At 51.6% G+C, this 7,732-nt stretch overlaps 1 long non-coding RNA gene across 1 annotated transcript; it reads left to right on the top strand.

Moving 5' to 3' along the window:
- Positions 1-211: 211 nt before the first annotated feature.
- On the top strand, positions 212-7,286 carry LOC113487376. Its single transcript, XR_003399768.1, has 3 exons — positions 212-350; positions 765-895; positions 4,905-7,286. It is a non-coding gene; the product is annotated as an uncharacterized LOC113487376 (long non-coding RNA).
- The last annotated feature ends 446 nt before the right edge of the window (positions 7,287-7,732 follow it).

Below are 7,732 nucleotides of genomic sequence, written 5' to 3'. Positions count from 1 at the left end.
TTTTGAAGCCCTGTGCAAAGAAATGGATAGACTTCAGCCATCAATAATATCGCTGGAGGAGAAAATTGAAGGGATATCTGCCCAATTAAATAACCTACAGGGCTGGAATTGAGAATCAATGTGGCATGAATGATGAGGTATGGACTACTGACACCGAACACTAAATCCACCGCAGCCTCTGATTTAACAAAGAGAGAGGGATGGGGAGGAATCCTGCAGCCGTGACTTCCCAGGCTGCGCACACTGGCCTTGGCGTGGCCACTGTGAGAGGCAGGAGGTGGCCAGGGAACAGCTGGCATCACCGTCTCATGGGCTGGAACATGAGATCTTCAGAGATTTTTGCTGCTCAGGTGGGAGCGTGGGCTGGCGGTGTGGGGGGACATGTGTGGGGACAGATTCATGTCCCCAGGGAGCACCCAGGAGCTGCTTGTGGATCGTAAATGGGGATTCCTGGGAGACTAATATGTTGTTTTCTGGATATCTTGCTCCTTCCACTTTTGGGTGACCTGGAGAAGTGGAAACGAATTTGCTGAGGCAGGTTTGAGTGTTTAAAGTGGACTTGTTGGAGATGAGCAGGGCAGCTCTGGGGGTGGAGCAGGGCATCTGCTGAGGGCAGGGGGCTGCGGCTGAAGAACATCAGATGTCCTGTTTGCAGTGAAAAGGTGGAGAATAGGAATAGGCTTTGGGGGAAGTATTGTGGATCTTTTTTTTCTCTCCCAAGGAAAACCCAGACTTGATCACTGGTGTCTGTGTGCATTTTGCAGGTCATATCACTCGCTGGCAACACTGGAACAACCCCACTCAAACATCACGGAGCCACCAGTGGAGAGTGGGCCCTCTGTCTCCATAGAATCATGATGCCATTGCCTGGGTCCCTTTCCAGCAGGGATTAAGGGTAAGAAACATCTGCTCTATGTGTCCCATTCTTCCCTCTCCCATCTTCACCAAGACATGCCCCACTGCAGCGTGGACATCAGGCTTCTCCTGTTGTGGGGTAACGGGCCAGGGCACAGCCAAATCCACGCTCTGGCCCTTTAATTTTTTTTTAAAGGAGAAATTGATTTTGTCTTTGCCTAAGTACCTGTCACTTTAAATTAATGTCTCTGATAGTGAAAATGACAAAGCAGCCAGGTCATTAGGCAAATTTTAATTAGAGACTTAGATGGCCTTTACTAATAAGATGCTACAATTCTTTCCCAGCGTTCTCACTTACCATCCGTGGGGTCTTTGCAAACCCCCTGAGGATGCATTTCTGTATCGTTCTTCTTCTCAGCATCCAGCATCAAGTTAGAGCTTGGGATGAGACTGGGGATCTTGCTCAGTGCCAAGGATGCAGGAGACCCCACTTCCCTGGGGACGCCCATTGCTGTGGCTCTGCTGTGCCAGGAGCTGGTGTTTGCAGCAGCACGTGCAGCGGTTTCAATAGCTTAGGTGATGTCAGAGCATGGCAGTAGCTCTCCTGGTGCCACGGGAGAGGTTTACCCACCTTGGCAGCCCCCAGGGAGTCCCAGCCACTGCCACCAGCTGCCTTTATTTATCACTGCGATGAGCCCACGTGCCTCATGCTACCTCAGGAGCCTTTGCCAAGAGCAGAGAGAAGTTTATAAGGCCAGTGCATTATGAAAGATCATCTATTAAGACTTTATGCAGAGAGTAAAGCTGCTCCCCCATACGCATTCCTTTCCTTTATCCATTTTCAGTTGTTAAAAGGAGTATGAAATCACCTAACGAATTGCCACCCCCCACATTTTATCAGTCCAAATAGACGTGGGCTGGATCTAGAGAGACCATCCCTGGGTTGGCTGTAAATCCAGCCTCCAGCCCAGCATAATAAAAGGCTCAATCCATCCCAGGTGAGCCAGGCTGGTCTCTTGCTTCGTTACAGCACAGCCAGGGAGGAGAAATAGAGCCAGCAAGCTCTCCCCTGGCCAGCACATGGCCCTGGCCACAGAGAGGGGGAAAGCAGGAGGGAGGAAGAGAAGAACAGACTCTTTTCTTCCATTCTTCACTGATGACAGGATCAAATCTCCTCTCCTCCTGGTGTGACCAAACCTCTGTGCCCTGCAGGCACACATGTTTTTGTGCAGGGTAATTTCACAAGTGAGATCCATCCATTAAGCTGCCGGTTCCAGTCACTCCACCTGGTGCAAAATAACCAACAAATGGGGCTCTGACCTACTTATATTTTTTTCCCCTGTCAGTGCAATATGGCTGGATCTGGGCAGGGATGCAGGAAGGCGGCTACAGTGAGTCTGTGCCTGGATCCTGCTTCCCTGGGGCTGGGGGCAGAAGATGAGGGGGTGCCTGGGCTCCTCCTCTCTGCAGCTGATCCTGCACAGTTATGGCAGCTGCTCTGCCATTCCCTCACCCCCACCAAAATGCTGCAGGGAGGGAACCTGCTCAGCTGATCCAGGACAAAAGCGAGAAAAATCGTCTGTTTTCATGGCAGAACTTGCCATGTCCAATCTGGAGGTGCATAACTTCCTGCAGCCGGGAGATCATCCCTTTCAGCTCTGCATCCCGAGGCTGCTCCAGCTGCTGCCAGATGCTGTACTGGGCTCTCCAGTGCCAGCAGTAGTGGATGGCCCCATCCCTTCCCAGCCTGTGGGCCAGCCCAGGGACATGGGCTTGTGACTGCGTATGCCTCTGCCATGCTGACTTTGTTATTCCCAGCACTTGACCGTCCCCATGGATTCGCACACTGTGTGGAAATCCTCAGCAGAAAGAGTTTTATTGACAGGAAAGGAGGTTTTCTGAAAACGGAAACTTCCTGCAAGAATGTGTTGCTTTCAATCAAAAGTTGGTTGGGAGGGCAAAGGGAAGAAAACAATCTGTCATAGAGCGTTTTGGTAAAGTGAAAACATCCTCTTTTCCTCACATTTGGAAAGGAAAGCTTCAATTTTTCACTTCCAGATGATTTTCATGCTGACATTTCTTTTATTCCATATAATCAGACAGCTCTAAATATTAGTCTCGCTGCCAGAAGGAAACGCTATGAGCGGTGTCTCCCCACCTTTCCCACCATCCCTTCCCTTTCCTCCCTTTAGGCATTTGGAAATAGTGGAATTTCTCTTGGGCACTAGAAATTTCACTGCCTCCCTGCCTCTGGCACAGGCTGAGGGCATTTTAAGCCTTCCTTGCACCCCAAAGAGCCACAAAACCTTATCCCTTATCCCACTCCTGCCCTTGTGAGCAGCACAGCAGAAATTGTGCTGAGCTGAACCCAATTCTTGCCCCTTTTGAAGTGCCAGCATGCGTGGACATTCGATGTCAGGAGATTCGGTGGTGGTGACCAGCAAACAGGGTAAAGAAGATTTATAAAGAAGATTATGCAAAAGTAGTAGTGGCCCTTTCTTTCCCCTTTCTCCTCATCTTGTGCAAATTACCCTATTATTCTGCTCCCTTAGGATGCCTGAGTGTCCTTATGTCTTCTTTTGAGCTAAAGTCATCCATGCATTAAATTAGTTCTCTGCCTAGAAATAGCTTGATTACTTTCTCCAAGCTGCAGTTAATGTGAGGTTCCCTGAGAGTTTCAAAAATAAAGATGGGGCAAAAAGGGAAGAGGGGAGTGAAAGGGAGGAGCAGGGGCAGGATGTGGCTTCCTTGAATGGGTGGAGATTGATTTGCCTTGAGCGTGAGGTGCCGCAGTGCAGGAGAAGGGACAGCACCTGTCACCTGCATGGTGTGACTGGAGGGGTCAGTCACCCATCCCCTGGGACCAGTCACCCTGCACGAGGGCACACGGAATGGCTGGGGCTGGGCTCCGTGTCCCATGAGATCCTGTTCATCATCTCTTCCCGTAGCGTTGGGTGGATATTTATCCTCCTGGCTTGCCTCGAATCATGTCTCAAATTTCTTATCGTTTCCGTGTTGTTGCTCTGTTGAACTCTGACTGAAGGGAAGGAGGGAGACCTCGGCAGGATGCCCCATCCCAGTGTTGAGTGTGGGCCAGTCAAGAAAATTGCCAGAGCTCAGGAAGAGCTGGGATCCCTCAAGATCCCATATTTTCTTCCCTAGCGTAAGTCAGCCCCGCAGGGCAAGGCACACCTGCTCCCAGGGTGAGAAGTCCACTGCAGAGGACAGTACATTTAAATAGCAAAACCTCACTTCTCATACTGCATTTGCTGCAGTAACAGCCTGCAGGATCAGGCACGCGTCCCCACCCCAGCCAGGCTCAGCTCTGCCCAGGGTGCAGGACCACAGAATGCCCTCCCACCTCCTCTCCTCCTCCCTGCTGCAACTGTGAACCTGTTCCCTCATTGCTGGGGACAGCCAAGCTCCTCATCCTGCCTCCACCCGCCAACCACGGCAAATTATCTCACTAACATCCCTCCTTTTAGTCTGTAACCAGTGGGAAAGGCGAGCGCTCGGCCCTGCTCCCCTCTGAGCCTCCCCCGGGCGCCTCTGGGCTTGCACAGCACAAAGCCTGTGGCTCACACTGACTCTGGGCTCCCCGCTGGGCATCAAGATCATCTCTGACTTTCACTCCCCACCAAAACACACTCTCTGTTCCTCTGTTAACTGCGACCATTTTTCTTCACCCTCATTTCCTTTCTGCGGAGCTTTCCAAGGAGGCTGCCAGGGCCAAGCCCATCACCTGAGCAGGGCTGGGAATCTCAGATAATGGCATTTGAAAATGTCCTGTGCTATTTGCTGCTCATTCCTTTGTATTGCCTTGACATTTGTGCTAGGTTTTGAGGTGGGTTTTTTTTTTCCCCTTAATTCCCCTGACTGTTGGGCAGGTGTCTGGTCCCAGCTGTTTGCAGGAGCCCCAAGAGCTGTTGCCTGAACATCGGCTCCTAATTCAGGGGCAATTATCCCTCCTTTCCCACTGTGTTCCGCTGTATCCTTTACAGAACTGTATCTGCAGACATGGGGTTTCATTCCTTTTTCCTCTTTCCCAGTCACTTTGCTTCCCCCAGGCTCCTCAAAAATCCACTTCACCTCTTTTACTGACTGCTGGAAGGAATTTGAGGAGCATCAGCAAATCCACAGTGGAGGTGTGTGGCTGCCCTCCTCTCCCAAGACCTGTGTCACATCCTGTTGATGCTCCTCCTCCTCTCTGGGAGCAGACCAGTTCTCCCAGTAGCTGAGGAGTCACTGGAGGGATCCCGGCGTGCGACTCTCCCGCCTACAGCTGCTAAAGGAATAATTTGCAATCACCCAGAGCCCAGGCTGCCTGCCCAGCCCGGCCGGCATCCAAGCAATCAATTCCCATTCAGCGCGGTGGCGTCCCTTCCTGCTCTCGCAAACAATGACAAATGGAGCACTGCATCGACTTGGATGGAGCAGCAAGCATCGGGCAGGAGGAATAATTACCCATTTGCCAGATGAGATAGGACGTGTGGTTTTCCCATGCTGCTTCCCCGGAGCGGGGCAGCTCACAGGAGCTGAGTGCGGAGGCAGGGAGAGGGTCCTCACTGCAGCCGCAGAGCAGATCCTGGTGGTGATGCGTCGGCAAGAGATGCTTTGAGGGTCCCCAAGACTGGCATGTCTCCAGCGTGGCTGGGGAGCCAGCAGTGGGGAGAGCGTAGCTTTGCTGGAGTCCAAGTAGTGGCTGTGCTATCTCCTCAGTGTCCAGGGCAGCGGTGGGATGAGCTTCTACAAAGCTCTCCAGATGTTTGGAGGGGACCAGGTAAGCCTGAGATCTTCTCCATGGCAGAAGGGCCACATCTAGAGCAGGTTTTGCACCATCCAGGCTGCCTTCTCCACGTGAATTCACAATCAGAGTGTGTCTCTCCTGGAGTTAAAATGTACTCCCTGGCTCCCTTCGACCAAGGGACAGAAGAACTCCTTGCCATGGATGAGGAGGTGGGAGGATGAGCTCTCTGAACTGGGGTACACCAGCATCAAAATGTCCCCAGGCTGGTCCCAGCCCCTTCCCCAGTTGCTGGAAGTCTAGAGATAAACTGCTTCAGGAAAATCCTGTCCATGCAGAGATGTGGAATGATGTCTGTGTGTCACTACAGCTTTCCTCTTTTCTTCCTTTAATTAAAAAGAAAATGTCTCCCTCCAAAGTCATTAATTACTAATGACACAATTAGAACCAATAAAGAGGGATAGGAAGAATAAGATGAAAAAGAAAAAAAAGAGGGGAAAAAAAGCAAACCAAAACCAGAACCCAAAAACCATCTGGCAATTTGAGACATTTGAAGCTTGAAAGAAATGAAGGAAATAATTGCTCGATTTAAACTTTATTCTGATTCCTGCTAGGCCCGCACAGGATGGGCAGTGTGCGGAGGGAAGCCACCTTTCCAGTGCTCCTCCCTTCCATCAGAGGAAGGAGATGAGTCTCTCTGTCTCATGCAACCTGATTTTCCTGCTTGGAGGCAGACCCCAAGGCAATGTTTCCCATCACAGTCCTTTTCTGCAGTCTACCTACTTTCCGTGCAGGGAACCTGGATTTAGCACAGTAATCCCCACACTCACATTTTTCCACATCTACCTTGCCAGCACTGGCATCTCTCGTGGCCTCCCCCCTACTTCTCTCTCTCCAACCATCCCATCTCCCCACGCAAGAATTCACAGCTCTTCCCTCCTGCCCTGACCCCTCTTCTGCTGGCAACCAGGGATGGAGCAGAGCTGTGAGCTGAGGACAAGCAGGGACAACTCTTGATGTCCAAGTTTAAAGCTCCTCAGCTTTGAAAGGCCGGCTTAAATTGCTTGAAGACTCTCTGAAAAATAGATTAAGGGCGTGGGAAGAGGGAAGCCCAGCAGAGCTGCTGGCTGCCTGCTGAGTGCTTATTATTTCTGTCAGCTGAGTGTTTTAACTCGATAATCTCAGATTGAAATGGGTTTCAGGAAGGGAGGGAGCAGTGGGAGGTGAGGCGGCTGCTCCCGCGGGAGTCTGGATTAGGCAAAGACTGAGTTTCAGCTTCTCTTTCGATGGTGAAAAGCAATCTCTGACCTGGCGGTGGGATGGGACTGCCCCCATGGGTTTGGCGGAGGAATGGGTGAAGCAGGTCACCTCGTGGTAGATCTTTAGGCTCCCCCCGTAGTTCTCTGTCCTGGTCATCCCTGGTCCTCAGGAAGTGAAGGTACCCAAAGCTGGGCTTTGTGCCCCGTGGTAGGCATGAGGACCATGGCACTCCCTCTCCTCTGGGGCCTATGAGGGACGATGGGCTTTCTGTAGGTCCTGCACTAAATCCCCTGGCACTGCTCTGTCCCAGAGAGGAGGTTTTCCTGCTTGCTAAGGGCTCTGGCACAAGCATGCCTGAGTGATCTCAGAGGTGGTTATTTTTCTTGGTAGATATACAAGAAGGGGTGACCCCACTCCTCCATGCACAGGCCAGTGTTTCTGTTCCCATTTCAATGCAGATCAGTTTCTAGGCAGGACATGCTGGAAAAGATCCCAGAGGGAGGATTTGGACACGCTCACCTCACCTGTGACTCCGACCTCTTACCAAGAGCAGGACCCACACTAGGGAGATGGATCCTGCCCCCACACTAGGTCTCTGTCTCACCACCTCTCACACACCCAGACTTCGCAGCCCCGACACCCAAGGTGCTGACTGGTGATGAAAGAGGAAGGCTCGTCCTTGCCCTTCTCAAGGTGACCTGTCTTGCAGGCCACCAAACCGTGGTGGGCAACCATGCTCCCTTTCATCAGGAGGCTGCAAAGGTGTCACCCCAGCCTTGCGCCAGGTTGCAGCAGTCTTAAGGCAAAGCCAAGCCCTTTTCTTTGTTCAGCAAACCTTACAAACTTGATCGACATTTGCCTTGGAGGTCATTC

Source organism: Athene cunicularia (assembly GCF_003259725.1).
Source record: "Athene cunicularia isolate RWA chromosome 19 unlocalized genomic scaffold, athCun1 chr19_part1, whole genome shotgun sequence".
NCBI lineage: Eukaryota > Metazoa > Chordata > Aves > Strigiformes > Strigidae > Athene > Athene cunicularia.
The sequence above is the reverse complement of the archived record's forward strand: the minus strand, read 5'-3'. Positions and strand labels throughout refer to the sequence as shown.